We start from the raw sequence: 23,638 nt of genomic DNA on the forward strand, positions 1-23,638 counted from the left end.
TACAGACCTTCACTCTGCAATGAAGTAGTCTCCTCACCCCAGTAATATCCAGCACAGCATATCAGAAAGGGCCCCTAATCTACATGAAGGCCTTATATATTGTACTGTGGTTGCATGTGATTAGCTGATGATAGTGCAAATCAGCTGTGTTAGCTGCAGTTAGCATTTCAGAACCACAGATTGCTTAAGAGGCAATCACCTGCTGATGAGAAGCATGTTAAAAAGGCAATCAGCTAGCTATGGGGAACCACTCTGTATGAGACGTTGCTCAGACAGACCATGTGTATGCAAAGTATTAACACACAGTATTCAGCACATAGCAGAGGAGTACTCTACTATCTCAGGTAGGTAACCATCTTGTTTACATCAGGATGCAGACATCTGACTATGCATACAGGGAATAGGGATTACAGCATTAAGCTTTTCTTAGAACTGTGATAATGACATATCAATGATCTCCAGATTTGTTACACATACAGAGGATGTGCAAGATATCAAGGGTGGAATGTATATTGTCAATGTGGGACACTGAGCTTGGGGAACTCTCGCTTTACAGTAGTTGTATTAGCACACTGCTATTTGTTTGTCACGGTTGGTTTGACATATTATTGGGGGGTTTGCCCCTTGGGAACACACTACAGACTCCAGTGTTAGCTGTATGAACATACAACAGCATCTGTCATGGCACACATGGAAATATCTGACTATCACTAGTATCCTAGTTGTATCCACATGCTTAGTATGTTTGCACACTGTGGAATATGACATGTGTAATCTAGCAGTGGATATTGCCAGCCCTTCTGTCCTTACTGTATCTCTACATAGTGTACATCCATGTATTTGTGCGATCTGACATGTGTTCCCATGTTGTTGTCTTTCAGGGAACATGTATGCAAGATGCCGTGCAGCTTTCACAGATGCAGATAATGAGTTAATACTGGAAGGGCTCCGTCAACACCATGAACTCCTACTGTCCAGGGAGATGCACAACAGGAAACAGTGGGAGGCATTGTGGGCTGACCTTGTCCATGATGTCATTGACAATGGGCATCAGATCAGGAAATATGAGCAGGTTCAACACCACACAATGGACATGATCAATGCCACATGTAGAAGAGCAGCAGATGTAGCTAGGGATTGTGGCACCACCAGTGGAGGCCCTGCAGTGGAACAACTACTCTCCACCACTGAGGAATTCCTAGCAAATCTAGGCACACATGACAGCTCCCAGGCATCCATCACACCCTATGTCATGATGTGGGTGCCACAGTGTCCATGACAGAAGAGCATGCAGGTAAGCTTAGTTTGATCAGCATTGCAATGCTGTAGCATTCAGTGTGTCAGGGTATACATAGTCTTACATGGGTGTCAGGTTTGTCTGCTTTTGGGCGGAGAAGGGTTTCACTCTCTTATGCTCAGATTTTGACACATATAAAAATTAACACAGTAACTACTGTAAATGTGAGATATATGGATTTATTACCTTGTTGTGGTGGAGCATGCAGTGGTACTGACATTACCTCTCCCTCAACTTTTCACAGGTCCGTCAGGTATTGGGTAAGCCTGTGGTCCTGCTCCTGGTAAGCATGTCACTGTTTTGTTATACATGTAGGTTTACAGCAGTATAATCCCTAGTCTGTCATCCTAGGCCTGCTGCTTACATTGCTGTACTGTTGGCATGATTGCAAAATGCACACACATATATTCTGACTGCACACGTTACACTCATACCTATGCCTTGTAGGTCTGACTACACTGATAAATGTGATGGTGTTGTTAGGACATTACAGAGTGTCATATGTGTCAACAGTGTACCTCATTGTTGCCAATTAAATTGCAGTATAAAGAGATGTTATTTTCAATTTACTGCAGCTGTTAGTGGAAGGATTACTCTCCTCATGTCCTACTATATGAGGCTGGGGTTTCAACAGGTCTGTCATAGTGATGACAGTATATAGAGCCTTTCATATATCACAACATAGTACTGAGGAGCATAATAGTGCAGGTATTAATGTACTACTTTTTCCTTTCTTATCACAGGTGACCGGGGGGTTGGTGTCTCTGCCCTACCCAATATTATGTCAGTGTCTCCTCAGACTCTGATAATGGTGGCCACAGTGTGGCACATGTGTGGGTTTGGAAGGCTGAATTTGTCCCAGAGGTTTACATCCCTCTTTTGCCCTCATTGTTATCACACACAGTCAGTATGTCTACACATACCCAATCTCTGGAGGCCACAGATATTGAACAGTCAGAGGGTGGGACCATAGCCAGAGAACTGGTGAGATCCCACACAAGTGGATTGACAGGGGTGTTTGAAGGAAGCCCATTGTCAGTCCACCACCTGTTGCAGGTGTCACATCACGGGTCACTCAACACATGTTTCAGGTCATCATGGAGGCACAGGCATGTTCTGAATGGAACAAAAGAAGTATGCTTAAGGTTATGGATGAAGCAGTCTGACATTCGTGACTGCCTCCACTGCATTGGGGACACCCTGGATCAGTTCACTGATGCAGTGGACAGAAGGTGAGCTGAGACAGTGTCTTTCTTGGACCGCATATTGTCTGTGTTGGAACGTGTGGTTGGAGTCAAGCATTGGACTTGTGGATGTAGGTCAGCAAACCTATCTGCTGAGAATCAATCCGGCCATGCATAATCATGCTCCACTAGTGGCAGTACATCCAGCACTATAGAGTGGAGTGTGCTGTCCACACCATGATGTGGCAGGCCATGAGCTTGTGGTTCTGCGCATTCCCGTGGGGGCTATGTTCCCAGCAGTCAGCAGTCACCGTCAGGTACCTGCACCACTTCTGACCTTGGCCATGAAGGTGCCAATGCAACTCCTGGAGGCATTCAACATGCTCATGCATCCCTAATCTGTGAAAAAGTCTGCTACCCTTGAAAATTGCCATCAGGGTTTTTGAAACTAACACATCTACAAGCTGTGGTGATGAAGTTGACCCATTTACAAATATCCAGTGTCCAGTACAGACAGTTACCAGGTACTAGTTATAATTGTCATGTCTTGCATCCCATTCTGTAACCTGCACATGATGTGTGTCACAGCAGATGTGTGCTTCACATACATAGAAGGCCTGTTTCATGTAGGATGTACTGTCTGGCTTACATACCTGTCTCTCCATCAGGTACTATGTATACCACAGTGATGTTATAGGCATGTAGAACAGGTGAGACATGTGTTAGTCCTGTCATAGATATGCAGGAGGTACACAGTGGGATCTGACAACTCCCTGTATAGAGCCATACACATGCCCTCCAAAGCATTTAGGAGACAGATTGTGAACACATGCCTGTGGACATGCTAATGACCATAAACTCCATACAAATATATATGCAGTATCAATTCCACCATTTAGACCTATGTACCTAGTAAGTAGCACATCAAACGCAACATGTGATGTACATACTCGGGGGTGAAAGAACTGGACTTACAGACCTGGCCACACAAGTATACACCTAATGTGCCTCAGATCACCATGTCTCTACAGTGGTATGGCAGGAATCATATGGCATAGCTGAGGTCACAGTCACCTGTAAGTGACATACTCATAACCCCCAAGTACTCTTTCCTCAGCATGCCAATATCTGAGTGCAATGGCCATTTGTTGATATACTTTTCCAAGCAGTACTGGCAATTGCACACAACAGTATGGTCCCTCACAAGGACACTTCACGTCTTCAGTATGTGTTCAATGGGGATCATCTGCAATGAGTGTCATTGTTGCCTGTGGCATATAGACCTCTCAGAGGTAATCTGTGCCTTGGATATGGGGCAATGTGTGACCTGTCTGATTGCATATGCTGCCTATATGTAGGAGGCATAGTAGATGGATAACTCACTGTAAGGACATTAACACATTATGTGACATTATTACTATATGCTTGTGGGAGAGATTTGTCTAGCAGACTTAAACACACCCTTGAAACAGAACCCTGCCTAATGGCACACAGACCTCATCAGTGCACCTCAGCACATGCCATCTGTATGATTGGCTGGACAACCATCATCTCACCACAGGGTGTCTGCCTGTGTCTCTCTTGGACTAGGGCAATATGTGCTGATCCTGTAACTACTGGTATAAAGATGTCTATGATTGTGAGGGCTGTATGGCCATTATAATAGTGAAGTTCAAATGTCCTAGCATTCCTTAACATGATGTAAAATGCACTAACATTTGTCTAGCAGACTTAAACACACCCTTGAAACAGAACCCTGCCTAATAGCACACAGACCTCATCAGTGCACCTCAGCACATGCCATCTGTATGATTGGCTGGACAACCATCATTTCACCACAGGGTGTCTGCCTGTGTCTCTCTTGGACTAGGGCAATATGTGCTGATCCTGTAACTACGGGTATAAAGATGCCTATGATTGTGAGGGCTGTATGGCCATTATAATAGTGAAGTTCAAATGTCCTAGCATTCCTTAACATGATGTAAAATGCGCTAACAAGCTCACACACAAACATGGCTACATTGAGGCGAACACCATTTCCATTCACTATGTACAGAACATGCCAAGGCACACAAGTAGTGCAAGTTGGCTGTATGTAGATGAGAGCACTTACCTGTGTAATGGTACACATTACAGATCACGGTACATAATGCACACAACATGCATCATGTCTGCTAGTGCTATCAGTGTAGGACATATTATACTTTATGACATCAGCAGGCCTTGTTGTGGTCAGTCCTTTGGGGGCCACATCACACACTATAAATAAAATACAGCAAAACCCTACCTATTTCTAGGTTACCATGGTGATCATATTTATGCCATATGAACACACACACACACACACACACACACACACACACACACACACACACACACACACACACACACACACACACCAAGTAGCCTGGAGTGAGATTGGAACCCCTTCCTATCTAGTCTTATACATTATAGCTCAGAGTACTTATTGCATGAGCCATGGCTTACATCTGATACTACACTATCAGGCCTCATAGAAGAGGGCAGTTTGGAAGCCAGCAGTAAGTTAGAGGACCAAAAAGTTCATAACCATGGCAGGTGGATAGCCCATGAGGGCATGTCAGCTGTTTTGCAAGGGGATATATATACACACACACACAAAGTGGTCTGGAGTAAGATTAGAACCCTTACCTATCTAGTCTTAGACAATGTAGATCACAGTAATTATCGCACTTGCCACAGGTTAAGTCTGTTGTATATATGATTGCAATACTTGTGCATTACACAAACTAGGCTTGTGTTGAACAGCATCTGTGGCCTGCAGAGTGATATTGCCTCATACTGTTATCTGCATCTAATATCATTGCAGTGAGATAACTGTTATTATCCTATCTATATGTCTACAGTTAACAGTATGGCCATATGTGGCTGTTTGCACTTAGATTGGGAACGTTGTGGGCAGGAACAATGTGCCCTTTCCATGCGTGCATTGACAACATTATACATTACACCACCTGCTCACCTGTGTCTGTCTACGTGGTGACATCCAGCAGGCACAGGTGTCTGTAGGTAAGTGTATTATGTACTGTTGCGCCCTTAGTTTGGATCCTTTGAGCAACAGCATGGATGTGTTATAGTGCAGATTTACACACCATTATTAGGGTATGTAGGACAATACAGAGATCCACACACATATTTATGTATATAACAGGGATGTTTATATAAATGTAGCCGTGTATGTGTTTGATATGTGTTATGTAGATATATGGGGAGAGTCTATGCATCATTTTAATATAGATATAGCTATATATATATATCAGAATGGGTCTACTTTCATAGACCGAAGCGCCACGTCACCGACACCCGGAAGACCGAGACGGAACGACCGAACAGGTAGGTTACCGAAAACGCGATATCCCGACAGCTGAGAGACCGACAACGGCAGCGTGTGAGCGCGATACGGTAAGTGTGCGAAAATGAAAGATTTAGGATTGGGGAGCGGACAGGTAAGTGTACGATAGTGAGGGATTTTAGGTTAGGGTGTGGAAAAGGTGAGTGTGCGGTGGTGTCGGACTAAGGGTTCCGGTGAGGTAAGTGTGTGGAAGTGACGTAGAGCAGTGTAGGGAAGTGTTAAGTGTGTCAGGGTTAGAATGCGGGTGGAGTGAGTGTGCGATAGTGACGGGCTGAATGTTTTAGGGTGGGTTAAGTGAGTTAGGGTTAGGGTGCAGGTAGGGTAAGTGTGCGATAGTGATGGTGTTGAGGTTTAGGGGTGTGTTAAGTGAGTTAGGGTTAGGGTGCGGGTTGGGTAAGTGTGCGGTAGTGTCGGACGTTAGGGTTAGGGTTTAGGTTAAGGTTAGTGGATATGTTGTTGTGTGTAATGTGTAGTTGACGTTTTTTGTGTCGGTGTTGTGGTGTTCGGTATTATGAGTTGTTGGTGTGGTGTGTTTTCGGTTGTTTGGGGTCGGTAACTTGTGTGTCGGCGATTCGTACATTCGGTCTATGAAAGTAGACCCATCAGAATATATCTATTTGACACTACAAAGAGACAGATATACTATGATTGTGAGAGAGAGATAGTGACAGATGGATATGTATACATATATGTCTGTATGTATAGACATATCTATACATAACATGTCAGTTTGATGAAGGGGCAACAGAATTGAGCTCATTTTAACTAAGTACAGGGGCATTTCCAGTGGGACTGTCAGTACTTATAAACTGACTCCAGGTCACAACTACCTGTACTCCAGTCTGGCATTTTTTGTATTCCAGACAATGACATCTGTCCCTCTTTCTGCAGTATTGCACTTCACTCATAATGTCTATGGCATTCCTCAGCTGTACTGATTCATAATGTTACACTACACACAGACTGACAGTCTAGGAAAACACCAACACAATAATACGTCATATAAAACAGGTGTGACTACTTTCAGATTACAACCATCAATACCATCATCCATGCTAACTTCCCTAATCCACTGAGCCACACAGGCTGCCAGACAAAGAAGAGTCATTCATCACATAAACAAGAGCATAAATATGTACATTGTTATTCCTGCATAATGTGTGAAATACAGTGTGTGACTGGGTTCTATGTTATAGCCCTGATATTGCCTGGACTACTGATATACCATTGCTGACTTACTGTTAAAGCAGTTGTATGGGAACACTGCTGTGTTGGTGGTGGAGGAACAACAGCACATGATCTACTGGGATAGACAGTAGTCCAAATATTATGTGACCCCACTGTTTAACATATCCCTTAACTGATGTAGTGAATATTCCAACCATGAGGCCTAGTGATTATTGGGGAACACATACTATTGGACTGGGTATCTGTAGTCCCATGTGGATGTTAATTCTGTCCACATAGCCCACTATATTTCCTTATATAAATGCAGCAGATCCATGCATATGATACCATATTATAGTAATCCTTACAAGTAGTGTGTAGGTTAGAGACTTAACTTGGGAATCCAATGGTTGACAGAACTGTAGTTCAGAGCTGACTCTGTGTGATGCAAGCAGTACACAGCCAATACATAAATAGGTGCAGGTTGTGGGGGTTGCCTGGCATCAACAATTTTAATATAAATATGTGAGTAGGAGTAAGGTGTCATCCCTAGGGCCGTAAGTTGTCAGTGAATGTGCTATGTGTTGTCTCTTAGCCAATGCCAGGGAGTACTTGGCATGCCTACATCTGCCTACAGGAACATCATCATGGGGTTCCTTCTCCACGTCCTCCTGTGACTGCGGCTGTGGTGACCTAGGCAATGGTGGGGGGCTGTGTATCCCTTCCCTTTGCTGATCTTGCTGCAGCTATTTCTGCAGGATCATATTGTGTAGCATGGCATATACTGTGAACATATGTGCACATGTGACTAGAGAGTACTGCAGGGCTCCACCAGATATATCAGGGTACCAAAACCATGACTTCAGAAGCCCAAACACATGCTCTAGGATGATTCTAGTTTCTGAGTATGCCTCATTATGGTGTTCTTCAGTGGGTGTTTGTGTGCATTTCTGATGGGTGTCATCATCCATGATTCCAGTGCATAGCCAGCATACCCCAGTAACTGGTCATGTGGGATGTCTCCCCTATCAAACATCTGGTACAGCTGTGATGCATGCCAGATGTGGGAGTTGCAATAACTGTCAGGGCTGCTGTCACACACATTCATGATAATCGCCTGGGCATTGCACACAACATGGCAGTTGATGGAGTGGTATCCCTTGCAGATGACATAGATTCTACCCACCTCACTGAGTGGTGACTTGATGTGCACATGAGTGCAACCTCTAGCACCCAGTACCTCAGGGCAGTGTGCTACATGGTAGAAGTGATGCATATTGCTGGCCCTCACCTCAGGGGTGAGGGGAAAAGAAATGTGCTCACTGGCATGTGGTAGCATGGCATCTAGGAACTGGCGGAGTACACTGGATGTTGATGCCTGTGAGACCCCAATCATGTCCCCAGCTGGTCTTTGGAAGGTACCTGTAGTTAGTATACTAAAGGCTACACATACCTTTGTTTCCTCTGGGATGGGTTCCCCTCTGTTATCTCTGGGTCTGAGCTGAGGGAGGCAGAGATTGGTGAGTTATTGTAGTATGTCCCTGTCCACCTTGTAGCGCTCTACAATCTCCAGCTCATGTAGTTCCTGGAAAGTTACCCTGGGCCTGAACATTCTTCTCCTTCTCTGTCAAGGCCTATTGTCAGCAGCAGCATTGACTTCTGCATCTAGCACATACAGATGTAGCAGACCTGCAGCAGTCCCTAGCATTATCTCAGTTAAAATTCCCAAGTCTTTTCTCCAATGGTGAAAAGTATGGGGGAAAAATCAGGCTGTAGGGTGTATTCATACTTTATAGTGCTCTGCTGTAGGTGCTGACTATGTGCTTGCTTCCTATGATGCATTCCACCTGCCTAGTATATTATTAACATCATTTAATGGCCCTAGTTTAAGTTAAATAGGGTCAAAACTAATTAATATGTCATTGGCTTTCAGATAGACTCTCCACTGTGGCACGCCAGGCTAACGCATGCCCCATAAGTATGCAAAGCTTAGCACCTAGTGTACATACCTCTCCAGACTTCCATGTTCAACATAGTGGCTTGCTTGGCAAACACATGGAAACATGTGCCCCTTAGCTAAATAAATCTTAGAAGTTAATGCACCCCCCCCCCCCGAAAGGACATGCTCAGCATGGTGACACACTGCACAAACAAGTGCAGCTAAGCCGAAATAACTTAGAAGTCATTGGACACACCCTCCCCTGATGTCAGCAACCTCCTCTGTAAACCCCAACATGATGCTCTGCTTACATGAAGGGGACATGCTGACATGATTACCCATTTATGCTATTCAGTATCTCCACCTCATTTGTACAGGGATCCATGCTCACAGCCTGGAAATTACACGCTTAATATCCCTACCACATTCACAACAGAAGCAATGTACCATTCTAGGTACTCCACACAAGGTCCTCCAATACATTTCTGTCACATAATATTTTGTTTTTTTCCAATTTTTTATTTATTTTTTTTTTTATAAAACATGTTTGCAAACTGCAGCACACCATGCAAACATGCCCAGATTATTAAAAAAATAATAATTTAACTTATTTCCTTTAATGTTTCAGACACACAGGAGGATGCTTTCATTCATATCTGTATGTGGTATGCCATTTCTGTCCTTTTTGTATGTCTACACTCCTGTACATGGAATTTTTCCATTTACACTACAGACACTGGCACTGGGTCTGAAGATCTGCCTATCTGCTTGCTCGATCTCTCTACCTGACTCATTTGCATGACATTCACCTGCTTATGAGGTGATTTGCATGCCACAGAACTTCCTGTATTGGCATGTGGATGTTGTGTGCTACTCAGCAGTGTTTACTGAATCTAAAACCTGCTTACTTTCATATGAGCAGCGTGACGAGATGCTTACACAGTAAAAACATTGTGTAGGCTTTATTAAATTCCCCTAGGAAACATAATTTTTTAGCAGTAAGGAAATAAAGAAGGGAGAGTAAGCAGGTATAAGGAATGAAAGGGTATTTATTCATTTAGGGATATGGATTACTTTGGTTTGGAGCAAGAATAGAGACAAATATTAGCTAGGATATCAATTATATATATATATATATATATATATATATATATATATATATATATATATATATATATATATATATATGGTTCTACCTGACTTCACACGTGCAGCAGAAGACCCGACATCAATCTCGAGCCCAGCGAAAGTGAAAAGAGAAGAAAGAATGATGTATAAAGCAGTGGCAGAACATCGACAATGCAGAAGACCGACATGACGGGACCCAAACAGGATGCCGATGCCTACGGGGGCTGTGTGAGTATGGCTGCGGTAGTGTGAGGACGTTAGGAGATGGGCAAGTGTGAGATTGGCCGGTCTGTGGGGATAGGGGTGGGGGGGGGTTAAGTTAAGAGGTTAGGGGTTAAGGGGGTAGGGGGGGGAGTTAGAGTTAGGTAGGGTTAGAGAGGGGTTGGGTTTGGAGTTAGGAGGAGGAGAGGGGGGTGGAGTGTGAGGGGGTTTAGGTTTAGGAGCCGGTGGGGGAGCGATAGGTTAAGAGTTGGGAGGTAGAGGCGTAGGGTTAGGGGAAGCGTGTATGGTAGGAGTGGTACGTTGATGTATTTTGTGTGTGTGGTGTGTGGGTTTGTTGTGTGTTTGTTGTGTGTTGTGTGTGTGGTTGTTGTGTGTGGTTTGTGTTGTTTTGTGGTGATTGGGGTTTTTGTGTGTTGTGTGGTGGTTGTTTTTTGTGGTTGTGCGTGTGTTGGTGTGTTTTCGTGTATGTGTGTGTGTGTCGGTGGTGTGTGTCGTTCGTGTGTATATATATATATATATATATATATATGGATGTAGGACGTTTGATCAAATGGTCAAACGTCTGAATCCATAACCACCGAACACACTTTAACGAAAGCGCTTTTATCAAAAAAGTTCTTTTGTTAAAGCGTGTTACTAGAGAAAAAAAAAAAACACTACATTAATGTTTTAGTAGGGGGGTTGTGCCCCCCACACCCCCCCACTTTAATATTCTTCCTCCAAGACCGCACTACTTTATTACAACCTTATCCGCACTGTAGTACGGACTCAGCAACAGGCATACTTATGCGAAAGTGCTTCTTCGGTGAAAAGCAGTTTCGCGTAAGTATGGCCCGGCCGTTTGGGTTTCGGACTTTTGATCATTCAATCAAAAGTCCTAGACCCATATATATATATATATATATATATATATATATATATATATATATATATATATATATATATATATATATATATATATATATATATATATATATATATATACATATATATATATATACATATATATATATGTGTGTATATATATGTGTATATATATATATATGTATATATAAAATGCTTGTTAGACTTCCTGCATAACCAGTGATAAGTGGGGGTAGTTCACTTCATTGATATTCAGTATCTGCCTTATATAAGTGGTACATTTTGGATTATTTTCTGCTTAAACTCTGCGCTTTGGCCAGCTAAGACCTACATGCAATCAACTGGACATATAAGTGAATTTAAGTAAATCTTTATCTGCACTTTTTTCAAATAATACAGCATTTAAATTGATTTATTTGTGTTGAATTGAATACTATCTGGCTGGAAGTTGTGGCTCCCTCCCTGCTTTTTTTTTGGTGTTAATCTTGGTGGCTTTGAAACTGCCCACCCCTCTTGTAAATTTGCATTTGGATACTCCTCTTGGGCCCATCTCATTTGCTCACTAAAAAAAAAAAAATTGCACTTTATTCATCTGCTTTTACTATATTTGTGTTTCTTCCTACTTTATTACTTTATTTTGCTTTTGTGTCATCTTAAAAGTACTCAATTGTATTTATTACTGCTTGGTGTAACAATCATTCTAAGCCTTTTGGTTTAAGCACTTGGGCTTCAGAACAGTTGTTTTACCTTAAGAAGGTTTGTGGTCTGCACTGTTGTGGCAGGACAGGTAGCTTCCATCCTAAGTTAGAAACTGCTGATTGAAGGCTCATTGTCTGTTATTCTAAAAGTGTATTAGTTCTGGTTTAAGCAATTGAGCTTCAGGGCCAGTTATTTTACATTAAGAAGGTTTGTGGTCTGCAGGAAGGTCTGCAGAAAGTTTGTGGTCTGCACTCTTGTGGGAGGAGAGGCTGGATTCTGCCCTTCTGAGCTGGGAATTTCTAGTTAAAGGCTTATCGTGCCTGCATATTTTAACTGTTTCTTACTGAAATTGGTGCGCCTTGTTTGCTGTAGCATAGACTTGATCCAGGCCTGCTGAATCTAGCTTTGTTTGTATAACTTGAGCACTAATCCAGGCCTTTTTTTTTTGGAGAAGGTTCCCCTGCACCCCAGTGGCAGGAGTGTCCAGTTAGAACTTGTCTGATTGAAGACTACAGGAACAGGGCTCATTTTTGAGATTTTTATACTGGTTAATTGGGTAATTTGTTTAAAAGCCTTTTCTGTTTGCTTGTAGTCATCTAAAGCTGTTTTAAGTGTATTTGTTACTGTTTGTAGTCGTTTAAAGCTTTTAAGTGTATTTTTTACTGTTTTTGCCTTATCTTTAAAAAAATGTCCTTGTTTCCCACCTTTCTAAGCTAGTATAATCCAGTTTTCAGGCTAGTGCTGAATTCATGGCTGTGTTACAATTTTCTGAGTTGCCCACTTGGATAGAAGGAGGTTTCTCTGTTCACCTGTGAGAGAAGGAGCTTTGAGCAGCCATCTGTCCCTGGAGGAGTGGTTCCAGCCCAGATGTTAGTAGTTTATAGGCCATTTTGTGCAAATTTCAATCTCTTTCATTTCCCTGCTGTAAAAAACGTGTTTGCACAGTTTTGCATGTCTGGGCAGCGCCGGTTAGCTAGGGCTAAATTTATCCCAGCTCCACCAAGTCTCCTCTTCAGTTTTTCCCTTGAAAGTAGTCTAACTCTCAACCTAAGCACTTAAAAAGCATCCTACAGTCCAGCACTTGCTCAGACCTAATAGCAAGCACTAATATACCCTGACACTTGATTGCCCAGCAGGGCAAGGCTCATTATTCATCCCTCACCAACCAAGCAAATAAGCAGCTCACCCTACTATTCAGGCATGACCAAAAGGCAATTTCAGGTATACTCTCCAGTCCAGCTGGTGACCCTGGGTATCCTGAGGCAATGTTACAACTGCCTCATGTACACAGACAACCCTCTCCTCCTACCACAAAACATTAACATATGCGAGAGATGCAATTATATAGCTAAATTGGAGGCTAAGCTCTCTCCACCCAAGACTGGAACAGGCAGTCATAAGGAGAAGGTTAACACTTGCACCACACCTCCAGCCTCACATAGACATACTAAACCAGCACTGGCAAAAAATACACATAGATACACAAAATCATACTTGGAGGCTCTAAATAAAAACCTGCAAAAGCATCAGAGACCTCCAAAGCAGGCACCCAAAAAACCTACTCCTCCCGTCACAAACCAGACAACACATAAAACACAAAATCAGTGTGCCGCACAATCACAGCACTTAAGGCAAAATAACATACCTAACACACTAGTAATAGGCGACACTATAGTCAGGCACATTATCATCCCACTCACTAGGCTGGACATGAGAAGGTTACTGTTAGCTGCCTGTCGGGAGCCAGAATCCGCCACATAACACTCAGGTCACTCCTGAACAAGTACAAATATAACTGTCATTGTTCATGTTGGTGTGAATGACCTGAGATGTACCTCGCTGAACTACATAAAAAAGAGACATGGAAGAGCTCTCTGATCATGTAGCCCAGGAGAGTATGACCCTGACCCTGAGTAGCATCCTGCCCTCACCAAGAATGATACCGCAGTATAAAGAAAAAAAATGATCAATTTCAACAATTGACTAAGCTTCTGGTGTCATTCAAAGGGGATCCAGTGTCTGTCAGCCTGGGACGACATGCTCAACAAGCCTCGTTGCTTCGCAAGAGATGGCTTGCACCTGTCACCCCTAGGCTTTTGAATACTGGCCGAGGCTCTTGCTGCTCCCATACTGCCTTTTTTAGGCAAGGCTCAAAAGTCAAACCCACCTCCGTAAACAGCACAAATAAAAAAATGAGGGCTGTGCTACTCAACGCCAGGAGTTTAAATCTCAAAAATGCACCCGCTCGAAGCACTCGTCAGTATGGAGAACATGGACATCTGTGCAGTAACAGAAACCTTGTTCAAGGCTCCTCAGAGCACCCCAGCACTACTGGGCTACAACTCATACCACACATTTCAGCCACAGAACATGGACCAAAACACAAAAGGAGGGGTTGTATCCATATTCATCAAGGATACTTACACCTCCAGGTTAGTGGCACAGCATGATACCTCCGAGATCATCCATGTGCAACTAACATCAGGCAAAGCTGCAGTGCAAATTGGGGCCTGCTACAGATCACGTTCCGTGACCCAGGATCATCACTCCACCTTTCTGGAGACATTGGAAAAAATGAAGGTCCTACCGAACACCCTGATATTGGGCGATTTTAATTACCCTACCGTTAACTGGGAAAACTACTCAAGTACAAACTCCCAGGTCCAGCACTTCCTGGAATTTGTCATCTCAAATGCCCTGGATCAGCTGGTAAACTCCCCTACCAGAGGTGAAAACATATTGGACCTGGTCATCACCAACATGGGCGACAGGTGTTCCACACCAGAGGTCAACCCATCACTGATTAGATCAGACCATAAACTAATCACTCTGGATGTCCACACCACAACACCACCTCCAACCAAGGAAACCACAGTGAAAAAATTTTCTATAGCAAACTTCACCTTACTTAAGACAGAGGTGGTAAGTTTCACAGTCCCCACGCTAAAGGATAGCAGTATCCAAGATGCAGGATCCTTTACAAATGCACTCTATGAGCACCTACAAGGATGCATCGATCATGCCATCCCTAGTAAAACCAAGACTCACTCCCCTAAGAGAAGGAAACCAGTCTGATGGACCCCTGCCATAAACAGGCTATACGATAGAAGGAGGAAACTAGTTTAAAATAAAAGCAAATCCCAAAAAGGAAAGACATCCCTGATCAGTATCAGTAAGAAACTAAGGTCCTTCATAAAATCCTCCAAAGCTAACTTCAAAAGAAAAACAGCCAAGGATTCAAAAGATAACCACAAAGCCTTCTTTAGCTATGTCAAAAATCTAAGTGGCAACTCGCAGATATCCTCTGAGCTAGTGCAACATAGCATAAAATATACTGAACCCACTGATATTGCCAACATCCTGGCAGATAGATTCAGTGCAAACTTCACCCCCCTCTCACCCCCAAAAGGGCCCACAACAATACCGGAAAAGTGTAGTGTCCTGGAAATCGCAGACACACTGGTGAAAACAGCCCTTTCAAAAGCCAAAAGCACAGCGTCAATGGGGCCAGATGGTGCCCCAGACTGCGTCTTGCACGAACTACAGAATGAACTAACCCCCCACCTAAACACACTATTCAACCTCAGCCTCTCCACAGGCTATGTGCCCATAGAATGATGCACAGCAACAGTTACTCCACTCCACAAAAGAGGGGCCACAACTGACCCTGGTAATTATTGCCCCATAAGCCTGACTAGCCTGGTCTGCAAGGCTGTGGAGGGCATCATCATGGAACTCATTAAAGACATTGGGAACCTCCAAACACTTGACCCAACCCAGTTCGGCTTTGTTAAGGGCAAATCATGCCTACTAAACCTGGTTGACTTCTTCGAGACAGTCACCAAGGCCATAGATGAGGGGAAGGTAGTTTACACAGCCTACCTTGACCTTGCCAAGGCTTTTGAGACCATTCTCCACTAGGAATTATAGAAAAACTCACCAGCCTGAACATAAACCTCTGCATCACGAGATGGGTTGCCAACTGGCTTACAGACAGAACTCACACGGTAAGAATAGTGGGCTCCAGGTCCGACTCTAAAACAGTCACAAGTGGTGTCCCACAAGGCTTGGTCCTGGGACCCCTACTGTTTGGCATATACTTCTCAGAAGTACAGGCAAACACAGGAGGACTATGGCTAACCAAGTTTACCGATGACTGCAAACTGGGAGCCATAATTGACTCTCTGGCTGACACGGACATTCTCCAAAAGGGCCTTACTGAGATGGACACCTGGTGTCAAAGTCATGGTCTCAAGCTAAATACCAAAAAATGAATAGTCATCCCATTTGGGAAAAACAAAACACCCACAAATTACCACATAGGTGGCAGCCCCCTTAATATAGAAGAGGTAATAAGAGATCCGGGGACCCACGTAGATAGTAATCTCTCCTTTGACAATCATATTGCCAAAGTAGTTAGGAAATCCTTCTATGTAGCCCATCTAATTACTAAAGGGTTCGCATCTAGAAATAAAGAGGTTATAGTGCCCCTCTACTCGTCACTCATCAGACCCATCATAGAGTACAATGCCCCATTTGGATGTACCTCACAAGACACTTCCAACAGCTGGAAAGACCACAAAAGTACCTCACCAAGAGGATTACTGGCCTCAAACATATGTTCTATGCAGCCCCACTGGAAAAACTCCAGCTGTACTCAGTGGCATATCGCTTACTCAGAGGTGATCTCTGCCTGACTTATAAAGCCATGTCCAACTCAGAATTGATGGACATGCTCCACCTAAAGAAATCCAAGTCACTGTGAGCCACTCACTCTAGTGAGCTAAACCTTGCCACAACAATAAATAGAACATGCTGGAGGGATAGATTCCTGTCACAGAGACTCCCCATGCTTTGGAACAAAATTCTTAACTACATTAGGCAGAGCCCCTCACTAACACTCTTGAAGAAAAACCTTGACGAGTGACCCCTGGGATCACTTAATTGGCTCTTCTTGACAGAGGCTCAGTTAATGAATCAATGGGGGCAGCGAAAGCTGACACACTCTGGCTAGGCTTATAAATGCCCTTGGGCAGATAGCCTAGTACCTACCTATGAACATATATACATATATATATATATATATATATATATATATATATATATATATATATACACATATATGTGTGTGTGTGTGTGTGTGTGTGTGTGTGTGTGTGTGTGTGTGTGTGCATGTAGGATATGGCCAAGATAAGTTTTGCTGCATGTCATGTGGGTCTGCAGGAACACAACCAAAGCACTTGTGCTAGCACTGTGCTCTGGTATATTGGGCATATGTGAGCTTTGCATGGTAGAAGATTCAGTTCACCATTGCCACCTGACCACGAGAACTACCTCTGCCAGTATTTGCATTACTAGTTCCATGACCCTGGATACAAGTCAGGGTGCTTCCTGAAAAAGAACAATGTCTGCTGGATGAGCTATCATCATGACCTGTGACTACCACATCTGAGTGTGGACACCTCAATCACTGATTGTCATGGAAGTAGTGCCACTATTGGGGTGGGATCAGGCACAGACTCATCAGCTAACACCTGACAATTTATTGGCTCTCCAGCCATATGGATGCTGACCCTCCCCTACCAGACATTCCATTACAGACTTTACATGATCCAGTGTGTCATTCTTCTGGTCCAAGGAGTCACCCACATGATTTAGGCAGTCTCACACATCAGAATGACAACATGCAGTAGTCTGACTTTCTTTTCTGAGGTTCTGGTAAAACATGTATGTGCCTCCATGACTGCACATATATTGCATGGCACCTACTGACACATTAACATCAGGGAAGCGAGGAAAGCATAAATCTTCCAAGCACCTCTACTGAAACCCCTGTATGGTATTTCATCCTCATTATGGCTAGGTGGAGAATGTGCCAGCTCTGCAACTGTAGTAATCACACTACCCTGATCAGCTGTGTCACCCTAAACCTGTCCTATCTCAAATGGCTATGTGTCATGGGTACATATATATATATATATATATATATATATATATATATATATATATATATAGGCATACTGACTGTGTCCAAACTCTCACAGGGGGTGTAAGAGCCACAGCCTCAGTGTTAGGCTCACTCTCTAAACCCCAGATTGTGCCTCTTCATTGCTGCCATCATCGTCAGATGCTACTGATACTCAAACATCAGGTGGTATGCATTCTGCACTGCTGCTGGCAAGCTCACTAGTGATGAAAGATAATTTACAGCATACCTGAAGCTTCACCAACAGATGCCCTTTGGTCTTCCACCTCTGCATCTGTGTCCAGCACTACACTAGAAACCCCTGATAAGCTGTCCAGATCCCTTAAAGTACACAGGAACTCCTCTGTCTCAGTGAGTGGTGGTTTTGTAGCAGGACCACCATCAGTAGATCCTCATTTCCATGCTATAGCACTGGCTCTATTCTTTGCCCTGGTGATTAGTCACTGGCCTGATGCCTGATGTGTTTGTGCTCACAGCCATGACCACCTACAGCACTGACATCATCAACCACCTGTAGCCAGATATGGCCATGGAATGGTTTGTCAACTAAGACTCTTTGTAAAATGTGTGATTCATGTCAACATAGAGCCAGCACCACTATCTTATTCTCTGCATCTGAGAACGCAGGCTTATGCAGGCCAGATTGTTTGGAACCATACCTCTGTATGGGAGGGCAAAAACAGAAAAAAACATATGTATCAGAAAAAGAATAACTGTCAGCAAAACCAATATGCATTAATGTAGGCATCATTAACAAAATTTAAATAACTGATCTATAAGAATACACACATGCAATACATTACTGTAATCACCTCCCAGCAATCAATGCAATGAAAAACCTAAGGATTAAAAAATGTGTAACTCTGGAATAGATAGCAACATTAACAATGTGCATGAAATGAAAATGTTACCATTTGGAACTCACCGGTATTTTCCAAGTTCTGGGTAGAGAAGGACCCGAGTATATCCGTTACAGTTATGCAAGAATCTTTTAAGTTAAGCTCTAAATATATCCCTTTCAAAAAACTGGCCTATACGCAACTTATGATTGTAAATAATGCATATTTAACCCCAGCAATTATTAATAAATTTGAACCTAACTCACCAGCCTCTTGCTCATTTTGTAAGAAACATGTAGCTGACATATACCATATCTTTTGGAGTTGTAAATGTGTGTACAGACTGTGGTGTGCCCTAAGAGTGATCCTGGGAAAGATGGGTTACGAGAAATCAACACTTTCATGGCAGTATGCTCTACTACATATACCTCCAGCTGGTATTTCTAAGTCTCAACATAGGGTGTTGATTTCCATATTCATTTTTATTAAATATTATATCTCTCTCCATTGGAAGAACCAAACAATAATGTCATGGGTAGGTTTAAAAGAATTAGTTTTTAGACATATAAAGGCTCAGAAATTCCTCTTTTATAAAGGGAATCGTAAGTACCATTCTGAAGACTTTTGGAATTCATTTTTTGCACATTTAGTAACCTGAAATGCTATGTCGTAATTTTTCTATGTATCCTGCATTCACTTTTAGATCATTGCATTTATAATGGTTGTTGTATTTGGGCTATGAACAATTGTATATAATTGTTTTCTTTGTTAACTTGTGGTGTGTGAATTTTATGTGTTTTTGTTTGTTATGTGTGTTTTTGAAAAAGAATTATAATAAAAATAATTTAAAAAATAAAGAAAATGTTACCATTTGGGATAAGTTGTGTTTATGTCAGGCATACATCACTGGCTTAACACAGTTTTCGGTCTAAAATGTAACATTCAGATTGCTACTAGTCATCTAAAAAACTCCCCCATCTGTTCACATCCTCAAAAAATGTTGCTGTAAAGGCACGTGACATTAGATCAGAATTCTTCAAATAACTGCTATACTTTCTATACCAACACAAATAGACAAACTGCAGATATGACACAGTGATCTGAAATGCAAGCCATCCCAACTGTTTAAATAGTAATTGTAAAGAAGCATCACATACCTTGGCAGGATTTGTATGAAAATCCAACAAAAGTAATGCAATTTCAGCAGCCAAACGGCAATATCTTAAGGTGGCGAATCCAAACAATCACTCTTACTACAAAGCAAGTGCCTTGGCACCAGGTTGTGTTTATATAGTTCAGATTTACCCCCATAGACATGGGGAATATGTAAATCAGGTATCAGCTAATTATCATTCATGACTCACACAATCTGCTCAAAGTGCTGGTCAGGTAAACATCTTATGAGGACCTACATGATGCTGTGCACACTTCCTGACAGCAGAAAAGTGAGTATTGAAAAGTGGGGCTTGTTAAGGGTTTACAAGTGTGTCTCATTAGCAATATTGCAAGAATAAAGTTTCACACAAAACCACAGCTAGTAACAGGCAGAAAGGCAAAGCTCAGCAGCTGTAAAATCCACAGGTTTTATTAAAAGTTAGCACTTTTGCAGTGTTCACCACCACTTCGTCAGACAAAAAAGTAAAGCAAATGAACTTCTTTTATACTAAATTTTAGTATCAATTAACATGACAATGCAGAATCCTAATTGATCCACAAGGCATTTACTTTTAAAGCAACTGCATCTAAAGACAGCACATAAAAATTAGCAAGTAAAAACAAAAATGCAGAATAATACATTTATCTATTTTTCTTTGCCTTTAATATTGGTTTTAGGGGTACATGGTCATTCAGACCCATTCCCCTATGTGCTCCTAACCTTAAAATCCACTGTAATTCTGCATTTTCTGTCATGTTTACTAAGCCCCCCCACACACACTCTCAGTTGCAACTTGCACATTTTGGAATACAAATGTATGTGTGTTGCTTTGCTAAAGCACTACAGTCATTCCCTCTTCTCGTACAATACAAATAATCCCACACTATCTTTTTCAATTTCCGGTTAGTTTTACCTATGTAAAATTTGAAGCACAAAACGTGCTGCATAAATAACATTCTGTGTATTGTAGTCTCCTGAAACCCTAAGTTTCCATAAATAGCCTGTCTCTGGATGCTTAAAATACATAGACTGATCAATATAATCACATTATGCACATTCCTGACATTTACGTGTACCCCATTGTCTTGTCCCTAAATAATGATATAATCTAGGATAATATAAATGTTGTTTAAGGTTCTTTTTGTTTTTATACATGAAAATAGGCTGTTAGCCTACCAGCTCTTTTACCTTCTCATCAGTGTGTAAGATATGCCAGTTACTTCTGACCACTTCCCTAATCCTATTCACTCTGATGTGCAGGTAATAACCATGGGCATTTTCACAGAACTACTTTCAATGTACTTAACTGTATAATTTCATTGTAAAAAATAGGGCTTGGCCCACCCTCCTCTTTCCTTATTTGTTTTACTATATGCCTTGTCAATTTCCACACATGTCCATACCCTCTACCCATAAAGTCATCCTGTAGATGGCATAGTGCCTCACGAAAGTCTTTGTCATCACAGGATAAACCTGAGGTCCTCATACCTTGTCCCTTAATGATGTTACTAAAAATGTGTTGTGGATGCATACTTTCTCTCTGCAAATACATGAGACAATGACATTCTTTCCTATGAATGCTGGTGGTTAGGCCCATTCCTTGTTTAGCTATAGTTGCATCCAGAAAATCTATTTTACTCATGGATTTGTTTAGGGTGAATTTAAGAAAGTTACTGCTGATGTTCAAATATCGGGTATAAAGTTCTCATGTGCTCATGCTGAATGTAGATGTGAAGCTGATGTCTCTTACCTATCCCCTGTCATGTCTATCATGGTGTCCCTCAACATTTTGTGTCCTTCATCATCCTTGTGTCTCTTGTATGTTCTGGTTTTATATTCTTGCAACCTAACCTAGCTGACTACCTTACCATAGTATTCCTAGCCACCTTCCCAATGGTCTGCTACAAAAACTGAAAAACTGGCACATGTCCCACAAAAAATGTCCTATATATAGCTGTTCACTTTGGCCATAGTCTGCTTGACACATTTGTTTTGTTCTATTGGCCATGCAACAATATTCAGTTGTAGTGACTATTTAAATTCATGAAATGCTGGATAAAAATATGCATTTATCTTGTGAAGAACTGGATATCTATGGTGCTCTCCCACCACCATCCTGCACATTCCTTTATTCTTCCCCCTATGTCCTACCCTCTGCTTGCCCCCCCCCACAATTTTTATCACTGCCCTATCAAACTTTATTATACACATTTAGTCCAGTCAAAAGATGGAATCACACACAATACACATGGCCAGAGATGGCCCATGAAAAACACTTCCATTTTTGTCATTAGTATCTGCGTACCACTTGGCATTAAGCACTAATGATGAGTGACAGTAAATGGCATTTCATGTCCTATTAATAAATCTGAGGAATTTATTTCTGTCTACACTACTATGGTTATCTTCATGCAAATGTGCTTAGCCTTGCTTTGCTATATAATTGCATACTGAAAGCATTCTTGTGAGACAGTTACTCGTATACCTTTATTAGGCTGATGAGTATAATGTACACCTAATGGGATGCTACTGTTGTCATTACTTTGATGAGACTTGATGCCTACATTCTTCATGTTTCAATCATTTGTCACTGTCCTTTCAAATGTGTGATTTTAAATTTGTGAAGTATGACTTCCTATGTGATGTGGTCAGATAATGCTCAGGTCTGTAAACTGCAAAGTTTCAAGGGTTTGAATCCACAAATATGTGAAACATATCCCGGGATCCATGAAGCTTGGCGCAAGGCCGGCATTAGGCTTGGGCCGACCGTGTGGCGTGAAGATGGTGCAGTAGTGCCAAATGCATATTAATGAAGGCGCGCTGCCACCACAGACATGTGCATAGGAAATGAGTGCGAGTGCATAGGGTGTGTCGAAGTGCCGCAAAGAGGCGTGGAAATGTCAGCTGTCAATGTGCAACCTAAAATGCTTGCATATAACAATTTGCATGCAATAGTAATCACATCTGTCAGTGTCCGTGGATACTGAAACGTATGCAAAGCATGCAAGACAGTTCCTGTGAACACAAAATTAAGAAGCAAACACAAATGCACGGTAGGGAATAACGGGTCCCCATCCCTCGAACAAATGACATTGAAAACCATGTGCCCATAGTCTAATGCAGTGTAGATAGTTATACCAAGTGGAAGTGAAATGCATCATGTTAGCGCGCCGCCAATAGATACGTCCAGCCCAATGGTCAGGGTCACCAGCTGTCCCACATTGTGAGGGAGAGTACACAGCTGGGCAGATGTGTCCATAACAAAACCACGGTAAATGTAAATATCTAGCGACCGTATGACAGAATTATATCCCACAACGCATGTAATAGTCACATACAATAGGTATGTCCATATTTAACATACCATATGTGACAAGAAATAGAATAAGCAAGAAAACAAAACAGAAGGAGCATATAAACTGCTACAACAATAAGGCAACATGTAGGCTTAAAGGAAAAGTATTATCCATAGCGTTGACTGTGGGCATGTGTTGTCCAGTACAATTGGATATGTGTCCGGATTATATCCCATCCTGGACATAGGAAAAGGTGGCTCTCTACCAATGATCAGAGCAGTTGGCCAAAATCCGCACATATGCGGTCCAAGCCGTATTTGTCAGGATGTGTCACAGTTGAACGGGTATTACCCGGGTGTACCAACCATGTCATGAAAGTTAAATATGGGCATGTACCTATGTGCATGATGTATAACATGTGGAAGGTGAAACATGCCAGGGTAGCCCACACAACCATACAGGTACCTGAC

This window comes from Protopterus annectens, chromosome 1.part1 (assembly GCF_019279795.1).
Source record: "Protopterus annectens isolate FY-2018-M chromosome 1.part1, PAN1.0, whole genome shotgun sequence".
Taxonomy (NCBI): domain Eukaryota; kingdom Metazoa; phylum Chordata; order Ceratodontiformes; family Protopteridae; genus Protopterus; species Protopterus annectens.